Source organism: Gracilinanus agilis, chromosome 1, assembly GCF_016433145.1.
Source record: "Gracilinanus agilis isolate LMUSP501 chromosome 1, AgileGrace, whole genome shotgun sequence".
In the NCBI taxonomy this organism is placed as follows: Eukaryota; Metazoa; Chordata; class Mammalia; order Didelphimorphia; family Didelphidae; genus Gracilinanus; species Gracilinanus agilis.
This window is the reverse complement of record NC_058130.1, coordinates 52,567,103-52,577,483: the sequence shown is the minus strand read 5'-3', so window position 1 is coordinate 52,577,483 and position 10,381 is coordinate 52,567,103.

Below are 10,381 nucleotides of genomic sequence, written 5' to 3'. Positions count from 1 at the left end.
CTGAGCTCCTCTCCAGTTACTGCACAGATAATAGATGTTGAAGTGGCCCCAGGACAGTTGGATTGGAGCTCAGAGGCCCATGTCCCAGCTTGTTTTCAGAGGTTAGAATTTCTCTATTTTTTTCCTGTGGAAAGAGAATGATTGGAACCTACTCCCACTGCTACAGGAGTCCTCAGCAAACCATTGGAAAGACACAAGCAGAAGGAGGTTGTACGAAGAGTACACAAACAGGGGCAGCTAAGTAGCCCAGCAGATAGAGAGCTTCAGGACTGGAGTCCAGAGGACCTGGGTTCAAATTTGATCTCCAACGTTTCCTAACTGTGTGATCCTTGGCAAATCACTTCATCCTGATTCTCTAGCCCTTGCACCTCTTCTGTCTTAGAATTGGTACAAAGACAGAAGGTAAGAGTTAAAAAAAAAAGAGCATATGACTAGCTGTCAGGCAGAGCCCAATTTCTGGGTCCAGCTCTGCCACTGATTTTCCCATGGCACCAACTTTGATGACATCTCTCTCATCTGTCTTCTTTCATCCAATCAAAGAGACACCAGCCTCCTTCAGTCCTTCTTTCTTCTCAGCTGGACTAGTGTAATGGCTTTCTAACTGGTCACCCTGCATCCATTTTCTTCCCTCTTACATTCACCCCTCACACATCTGCCCAGATAATCTTCCTAAATTTGTAGGTTTGGCTATCATTGACTCTGTCAGGAATCTTCAGTGGCTCCCGATTCCTGCTAGGAAAAAGCTATAAATTGTGTGATGTGGCGTTTTGTGTGATGTGGCCTTGAAAATCCTTTACAGTTTTGACTCCAGCCTTTATTTCCAAACATTTCACATTGTTGTCCTTCACGGATTCCATGTTCCAATTGAAATGGCTCATTTGCTACTCTTTTTTTTTAAACCCTTAATTTCTGTCTTAGAATCAATTGGTTCTAAGGCAGAAGAGTGGTAAGGGCTAGGCAATGGGGGTTAAGTGACTTGCCCAGGATGGGTACTAAGAAGGCAAGTGGCAAATCTGAGGCAAGATTTGAACCTAGGACATCCATCTCTAGGCTTGGCTCTCAATCCACTGAGCTACCCAGCTGCCCCCTTATTTGCTATTTTTAAGCTCTCTTTTCTTTCCTATCCATAGATAAATTTCTTCAGCTTTGAAGAATCATTTTTGCTCATTTATTTCAATCATGTCTAACTCTTCATGACCCCATTCAGCATTTTCTTGGCAAGTGGTTTGCCATTTCCTTCTCCAGCTCTTTTACAGATGAGGAATTAAAGGCATAATAGGTTAAGTGACTTGTCCAGGATCACATAGCTAGCAAGTGTCAGAACCTGTATTTGAACTCAGGAAGGAGACTCTTCCTTACTCTAGGCTTGGTGCTTTATCCCTGCTGCTTCCAAAATCAAAGCCTCTAGTTGTTAATGGCCTTCTCTTCCTCACATGAGTTTATATCTACTTATTTATGTCTATATTGTATTTCTCTAATAATAACAGCTTGTGTTCATATGTTACTTTAATTGTTGCAAGCGCTTGATATATGGTATCTTACAGAATCATGAAAACAATCTACTGAGGGAGGGGCTACTATCATCTTTACTTCACAGAGGAGGAAACTGAAGTTAGTAAAATTAAGTAGTTTGCCCCAAGTCACACAGCTGGGAACAAGGAAGGCAGGATTTGAACTCAAGTCTTTGTGACTCCATTCTGTCCTTTGTAGACCATGCCAATGTAAATTCTGTGAGAGCAGAGACAACTTCCCTTTGTTAATTATTTCCTATTTATCCTGTATATAATTTGTTTACATTTAGTTTTGGTTTTTGTTGTCTTCTCCATTAGATTATAAGCTCTTCAAGGACAGGGATTGCCTTTTGCTTTTTTTGTATCCTTGGCACGTAGCACAGTGCCTGGCACATAGTAGATGCTTAATAAATGTTGATGATGAATTGGTAGGTGTGTATACAACAGCTAGAACAAGGCTTTGCACATAATAGGTGCCCAAGTAATGCTTATTGAAGTTAAGTTGGCCTTGAGCATATCACTTTCTGGTTCTCAGTTTCCTTTTCTGTGCAATGAAGGAATTGGATTCCAAAATCTCTAAGGTATCTTCTAGTTTCACAATTTCTGTTCTCTCCTCTCCCCGCTTTTTTTTTATTTTGACTAATATTTGACCATAATAAATTTTTGCTTCAAACACATTGCAGGAGAGGGACAGAGGAAGGAAAAGAGAGAGTGGGAAAGGGAAATGGAAGGAGGTAGAAAGGGGAAGAAGAGGAAGAGAGAGAGAAATTTGAAAGTAAAATAATCAGAAAACATTCCAGCATTTGTTCTGTTCTATCTTTTTATTTTATTTTATTTTTTTGGCCTTTGTACTCCCAGATCCTAGTATGGCGATTAGGACTTAGTAGATAATAAATGCTATTGAATATTGAATAAATGCTAGACACTCAGCACTGATTTGAGTGCATGCTTTGCCTTGGTATAAGTTGCTGGGGGTATATCCCTGAGCATGATTTCTAGTTCATTCCCTTTACCCCAAGGTTGCTGAGTCTACTGGCAGACCAAGCTGAGAATCATGAGTAAACTCATTCATACTCTGTCCTTGGAACCAATTACCAACTTCTGAAAGGCTCTGTCTTTTGCTGTTCTTCTCCCTGAATCTGGGCAGAATAGTTATATTCATCTTAAAAATATTTAGTGGTTAAACACATTTTATATTTTTTAATCATTAAGCTAAATTAAGTGGTCTAGTCAGTTCTACTAAGCACAGAACCATGGTGAAGAACTGAATGCATGAGTTATTATCTTTGTTTATTTTAGAATTGAAAAGTTAAAATTAGTCAGCTGTCTGAAAGACTAGCTCCCCAGCCATTCATGAGAAAGTGAGCCAGGAAATTAATTGTTCACCGAATACCCACTGAATACAGTGCACCATACTTGAGAAACCACGTGATATAGTAGGAAAAGCATTGGATCTGAAAATAGGAGATTTAGATATAGATACAGAAAAAAGGTATAGACAGATATAGATACAGATATAGGTATAGATATAGATACAGAAAAAAGGTATAGACAGATATAGATACAGATATAGGTATAGATATAGATACAGAAAAAAAGGTATAGACAGATATAGATACAGATATAGGTATAGGTATAGGTATAGGTATATAGATACAGATAAAAGTACATTTAGAGGCATAAATATAGATACAGATAGAGGTGCAGATATAGGTATAGCTATAGATACAGATAAAGGTATATATATATACAGATACAGGTATATGTATAGATAGATCTAGATACAAATATAGGTGCAGATATAGTTGTAGATATAGATACAGATATAGGTATAGGTATAGCTATAGATACAGATAGAGATACAAGTATAGGTATAGATATGGATTTAGATTTAGATGTAGGTATAGATATAGGTATAGATACAGATATAGATACAGGTATAGATATAGATACAGGTACAGACTTTGAGAACATTTCTCCAACTGTCAAATGATTGAACACGAGCTGAATCAATGAGTTCTGAGTGAACTTAGTATAAAAGAAGGTTTAAGGTTCTGAGCTCTGTGTTTTAAGAAAGATATCGGTAAGCTGGATGGCGACTTCATATGATTTTAGGAATTTGTATTATAGGTACTGAAGGAATTATGGATGTTTTACCCACAGAAGAGAAGGGACAGGATGGGCTTTCTTTGATCCTAGAGTTACTTCAGGCAGCCAATACAGTTTATTGAATAGGGGGATCGTGTCCAGACCTACACTTTCCAAAGTTTGACAGTTGAGTGGATGATGGACTAGAATGGGGAGTAACTCAAGGCAGGGTGACCAAAGAGTAGGTTGGACAACAGTCCAGGCATGAGGTGGGAAGGGCCTATAGCAGTATGGTGACAATGTCAGAGGAGAGAAGGGGGTATTAGCGATGTTGTAAAGGTAGAATCAATAGAAATTGGCAGCAGGTTTGGTGTAGGGGTGGGGTGAGGTAATAAGAATAACAATGAGAGATGGAGAGGATGATTATAGGTAGCTTCAAGAATCAGACCTGTCATTTGGAATCAGAAAGGTAGCTGATTTCAGAAGTCAGGTCTAAGGATAAGGAGTAGAATCTGTAGAGAGGCAAATTTAAACCCGATTTCAGGAAAAACTGCCTAATTAATTTGCCTATTTATTTCATTCTTTCTTTTTAAGCCCTTATCTTCTGTCTTAGAGTTAATACTGTGTATTAGTTCTAAGGCAAAAGAGCAAAGGCTACACAATGGGGGTTAAATGATTTGCCCAGGGTCACACAGTTAGGAAGTATCTGAATCTAGACTTCAACTCAGGACCTCCTGTTGCTGGGTCTGGTTCTCAATCTGCTGAGCTACCTCCATGCTCCACAACTAATGTATTTCAAAAGTGGAATGGGCTGCCTCCAAAGGTTGCCATTTCTTCCAGGAGATATTAAAACCAAAAGCTGGAAGCTCTCTTGTCAAGTGTGGTGAATTGAGGATTCCTTTTTGTGTGTGCATTGAATCAGATGGCCACTGAGGTTCCTTCTAACTCTAAAATTCAGTGATTCTTTTTTTCAAGATTCAATCCAAGAGATTTCTTTGAGTAGGTAAATTTTGAATTGAATGTATAATAAAAGGATAGACAAGAATTGGTAAAAGAAATAATGCCCGCTTGGGATTGGAGGGCAGTGATGAACACAAATGCTATGAGAAATCCAAAGTAAAATGAGGAATCTGGGTTGTGTGATCTCTCTCTCTCTCTCTCATCCTTCTAGCTAAAAAATTGTATGATTTATGGTTTCTGCCCTCAGGGACCTTACTCCTAAGAGACATTCTATAGCTGTTAATCAATGTTGCATGAATTTCCTATCACCACATCTATCCCTATTAAAGCCCCACTCAGAGGTTCCCAAGCAAAGGGACTCTGGGTTTCTGAGGTTGTCAGAAGACCATGAGCTCTTTAAGGCCCTACCAAAGTACAAAGGCTTCAAACAGGACCTACTGATAAACTATGTGTCCGTTATTTAAATTTCAGAAAGGCTCCTCCCCAGAAGACTGACCATCATGTGGTGAATGTTTTCCCTACAACATCAACTCATGAAGACTTCAAGTCATGGTTGTTGTTACAATCTTCATCTATGGAAATCTTCATCAATAAAGTCAAAGGCACTTGAAGAATCAATGGATTAGCAATGGCTACCAAAGGTGGAATGATGCTTTGTGTAAACACGCCTGCAAGAACAATGTCACTGGGCTTTTAATACTTAAGGATTCTTAGACTGAGTATCATGAACATTCTATAAGAATATATTTAGAGCTGGAAAGGAAATGATCTAATCCAACCTCCTCATTTTACAAATGATCTAACTGAGATTGAGAGAGGTTCAGATCATGTAGGGAAAAAAGAGACCAGGCTTGGAATCTGAACCAGTGCCCTCCGATTCTATCTCCCACACTCTTTCTTTCTTATGACACTGATAGTGCACAGAGAGAAAACCCTGTGTATTTATAGAACATAGTGGAAACTACATAGGAAGCTAGTTCTTTGCCCTTTGGAGTTTGAGAGTCTGCTTGCCCAAGTCCCTGTAGAACTTCATAACCTTTTACTGGCAGAAAGCATCTGGTCTCACTGTTTCCCTCCACTTAATTTAGCCACTCTTCATAAGAATTTGAGCCAGAGTACTCTGAGAGTCCTCTCTGACTTTTAAGTGTCCAAATGTCTCTTCTAGCATCTCTGAGAAAGAACTACTTTCTACAGGAAAGACAGATCAGAAAATTGAAAAGCAGAGATGGACTGGCATGAGGCAAATTGTGTTCTATGAAGAGGACTTTTGGAATGTGGCTGTCTTAATTAGGTTTTTTGGATCTTGATCACAGACTGAGCACTAAATTTCATTGTCATGTGGTCACCTCACTTTACCATGGGGAAATTTTGCCTCCCTAAATAGACTATAAGCTGGAGTGTGAAAGTTTGAAAATACCTTAGAGATAGTGTAGTCTAACTGCCTTTTTATATAGAGAAGAAATTGAGAACCAGAGAGAGAGAGAGGAAATGATGAGCCTACAAGGCCATGAAGCTGGTCTAAAGATCTGTTATGGGGGTACAAATGGTGAACCCCTGGGTTCGGGAAAGAAACCATTCTCAAGAATGAGAGGACTCCAAACTTAGCTTAAAAGTAAAAAGAAAGATTTATTAGTAAGATAGGATTAATGGCTAGCAAGACAACATGAGTGGAACAACCCTGGGGGGTTGCCCACCAAGACATGGCAAAGCAGCATGAGTGGAGCAACTATGGGAGCTGCTCCCTGAGTGCCCCAGTTCCAGGATTTTTATATTCTTTCCAGTAGTGTGGATGTGACTTCTTGCACTCTGGCATTTGGGGGGGGGGGCTCTGCCTGAGATCCTCAGGGCTTAGGCTATCAAGGTATGGCCTGCTCTTTGTCTATCTCAATCTAAAGGACTTCCAAGGATAATGGTCTTTGCTTCAGGAGTCACAAAGACAGGAAGGGGGAAGGGAATTTCCCTGTTCACAGCCTGCCTGAATTAAGGGGTACAGGGTCCACAATGTCCATGTCAGATCCTTGAGGGACTTTTGGTATCATATTGTCCCTCCAGCACAAGCTTCAGTAAGACCCCAGGAAATGCTCTTTGGTTGATGAATTTTAACCTAATAGAATTCCTCTTCTTAGTGCTTGGACTCCAGGCTACCCATCAGTGAAAAGTGCTGTATTCCATCAAAATGCCAAATATCCTAGTCACAAGCAGTGGAGGTAGTAGTGAGACTATTTGGTGTGGGGAAGTCAGTGGTTAAGAGGAAAATCAAAGAGACGTGACTTATATAAGACAGATAGGATTTGGTGTTTAGTTTGTTTTTGTATTTTTTTCCCCATTCCTTCAGCTTATAAGACTGACACGCTGCCTACTGCGTCAGAGTCACTTGGCAAATAACTAAATCCATACAAGATATATATAGAGTAGATGAGACATAATCTTTAAAAAGGAAACACTAATGCTTAGGGTGTAAGGGCAGGCCTCCTGGAGAAAGGGAAGTTTGAGCTGAATCTTAAAGGAAGCCCAGAAACAAAGGGACAGAAGTGAGGAGAGATGCTATTCTATGGATGGAGGGCATTGAGTGTGTTAGCTGGGAAAAAACAGAGAACTATTAAATAGTCAGAAAAACCACCCTTTAATTAAGGAAATGGGTTCAGTGTCATAGCAGGCCTCCACTCAGAGATGTGAGCTACACACCCACCCAGAGTCCGGAGACTAGAGACTCTGGTTGCTCTGGTCACTGACGTTTGGGATAGCCAACCGGACTAGGTTGTTAACTCTAAGGAACAAAAGAATTTGGGGGACCTATATACCATTTGGGGGATCCAGGGGCAGGAAAAGATGATTGACATTACCACAGCTCTAAGGAAATGGGAGTGTTCAAACTATACTGACAGGATACACTCAAGCTTGGGAAAGGAATCATAGCTAGAGGCTGGGGTGTAAGGGAATGGACAATGGATACTAAAAGGATGGCCCCAGCCCAGGTGTGGGTCTACTTGGAAAAGGGTCCCTGATTCAATGGGGAAGACTACTTAAGACAAAAAGAGTACTTAATATTTGCTTAGCCCGCCTGACAGGGATTATCATTTACCTTAGGGTCCATTATTCAGACTGAAACTGCTAGCCTGAGATTCTCTTCAGGGTGGATTCTCAAGGGAAAGGGGAACAAGGACAAACTTTGGGGTCTCCAACTTACAAGCTAGTCCTAAAACATGGGGTTCATTGGATCTTACTAGGCTACAAGTTTGGGGATTTCTAGATTCCATGTTGACAAATATATACTAGAAAATGCCAGCTCTCATTTTTTTGGGTTCCAATGTTTGTAAAGTATTTTCCATAGGTTATCTCATGTGATCTTTATAACAACCCTGTGAGGGAGGGTCTGCTATTATTCTGTTGGATGAGAGATGAGGGAACTGAGTCTGAGAGAGGTTGGTCAAGGTCCCTCTGTTAGTGTCTGTGGCAGGGTCCAAGCTCAGGTCTTTCCAACTCCCCCTCCAACTCTTTATCTACTGCACTTGCTATTTTGTCATTCCAGTCCTGTCTGAATCTTCATGACTCCATTTGGGGTTTTCTTGACAAAGATACTGGAGTGGTTTGCCATTTTCTTCTCTAGTTCATTTTACAGATGTGGTAACTGAGGCAGACAGAGTTAAGTGACTTGCATACATAGCTAGTGCTTAAGGGCATATTCAAACTTAGAAAGATGCATATTCCTGACTCCATGCCAAGTGTTCTATGCACTGAGCCACCTAGATGTTGGGCTGTACTACCTAGTTTTAGAAGCATGGGACAGGAGACAGGAGTATTGTGTTCAAGGATGAGCAAGTAAACCAGAGCATGATGGAGGGTTCTGAAAACAAAGGGGACATTAGCAATCAATTGTCAACCAACAAGCAGTTATTAGGTGCCTCTTATTTGTCAAGGTTGATGCTGAGAGGCTCTGGGGATGCAAATTAGACCTTGGAACAAGGCAAGAGAAAAATTGGAGAAAAAAGAGGCTTAGAGAGGTGGCCAACTTCTCAGCATGTGCTGGTGATGAAGAAGAACATGAATCCAAATCCCTTGACAGCCAATCTCTTGCTCTCTCTCTTTTCAACTTTGTTCTTTTAATTAGACTCTGTTCCTTCAGGCTCTACTACTCCAGAGGGATTCCAAGTTGCAGTTGATCCCGAAGGGAAGAATTTAATTCTCAATGAGGCTTTTCTTCTGCAAAAAAAGGGCACACTGTCAGTTTTCAAGTCAGTTATTTCAGGAAAAAAACAACTGCTAGTATACTCCAACTCCCCACCACCTCCCCTCTCCTAAATTCTGTGATGGGCTCATGTCTGTAAATGAAAGGACATTAGCCAACTGATTACTCAATCCCCTTCCTGTTTATATGTCTGCCCTCAAATGGAAATGTGTTTATTTAAACAAGACTTTCTCTGTTTTATTACCTTCACTGCCATTCCCCCCTCCCCTGCCCACCATCAAGGGAAATATGTGTGAAATGCCCACTTAGGCATTCTTTCCCCAGGACAGTTCTCCAAGAGGCAAGGGGGGCTCAAGTGAATTTACTAATAACTTGTAATTTACCAGTCAGTTAATCAACAGATGGGTATTGAGTATTTGCCTTCTAGAAAGCTTTTAGAGGGCAAAAATAAACAGGAGACACCACCAATGCCCACACTGTAGACCCATAGCTTACCTGAAGGAAGAAAGAAAGCAAACATTTATTGGGCACTTACTATAAGTCAAGAAGGGTGTTAAGTACTGAGAATACAAGTCAATAGAAGGTGTCTGCCCTTGAGGAGCTTATATTCTTTTTTTTTTAACATTTATTAATATTCATTTTTAACATGGTTACATGATTCATGCTCCACCTTTCCCCTTCAACCCCCCCCCCCCGCACCCTCCCCCACCCTTGGCCGATGCGCGTTTCCACTAGTTTTGTCATGTGTCCTTGAACAAGACCAATTTCCAAATTGTTGGTAGTTGCATTTGTGTGGTAGTTTCGAGTCTACACCCTCAGTCATGTCCACCCCGACCCATGCGTTCAAGCAGTTGTTTTTCTTATATGTTTCCTCTCCTGCAGTCCTTCCTCTGAATGTGGGTAGCGTCTTTACCATAAATCCCTCAGAATTGTCCTGGGTCATTGCATTGCTGCTGGTACAGAGGTCCATTACATTCAATTTTACCACAGTATATCAGTCTCTGTGTATAGAGTTCTTCTGGCTCTGCTCCTTTCGCTCTGCATCAGTTCCCGGAGGTCTCTCCAGTTCGCCTGGAACTTCTCCAGTTTATTATTCCTTTTAGCACAATAGTATTCCATCACCCGCATATACCACAGTTTGTTCAGCCATTCCCCAATTGAAGGACATTCCCTCCTTTTCCAATTTGTTGCCACCACAAAGAGCGCAGCTATAAATATTTTCGTACAAGTCTGTTTATCTATGATCTCTTTGGGGTACAAACCCAGCAATGGTATGGCTGGGTCAAAGGGCAGGCATTCTTTTATAGCCCTTTGGGCGTGATTCCAAATTGCCAGCCAGAATGGCTGGATCAGTTCACAGCTCCACCAGCAATGCATTAATGTCCCAATTTTGCCACATCCCCTCCAACATTCATTACTCTCCCCTTCTTTCATTTTAGCCAATCTGCTAGGTGTGAGGTGATACCTCAGAGTTGTTTTGATTTGCATTTCTCTAATTATTAGAGATTTGGAACACTTTCTCATGTGCTTATTGATACTTTTGATTTCTTTACCTGAAAATTGCCTATTCATGTCTCTTGCCCATTTATCAATTGGGGAATGGCTTGATGTTTTATACAATTGCTTTAACTCCTTG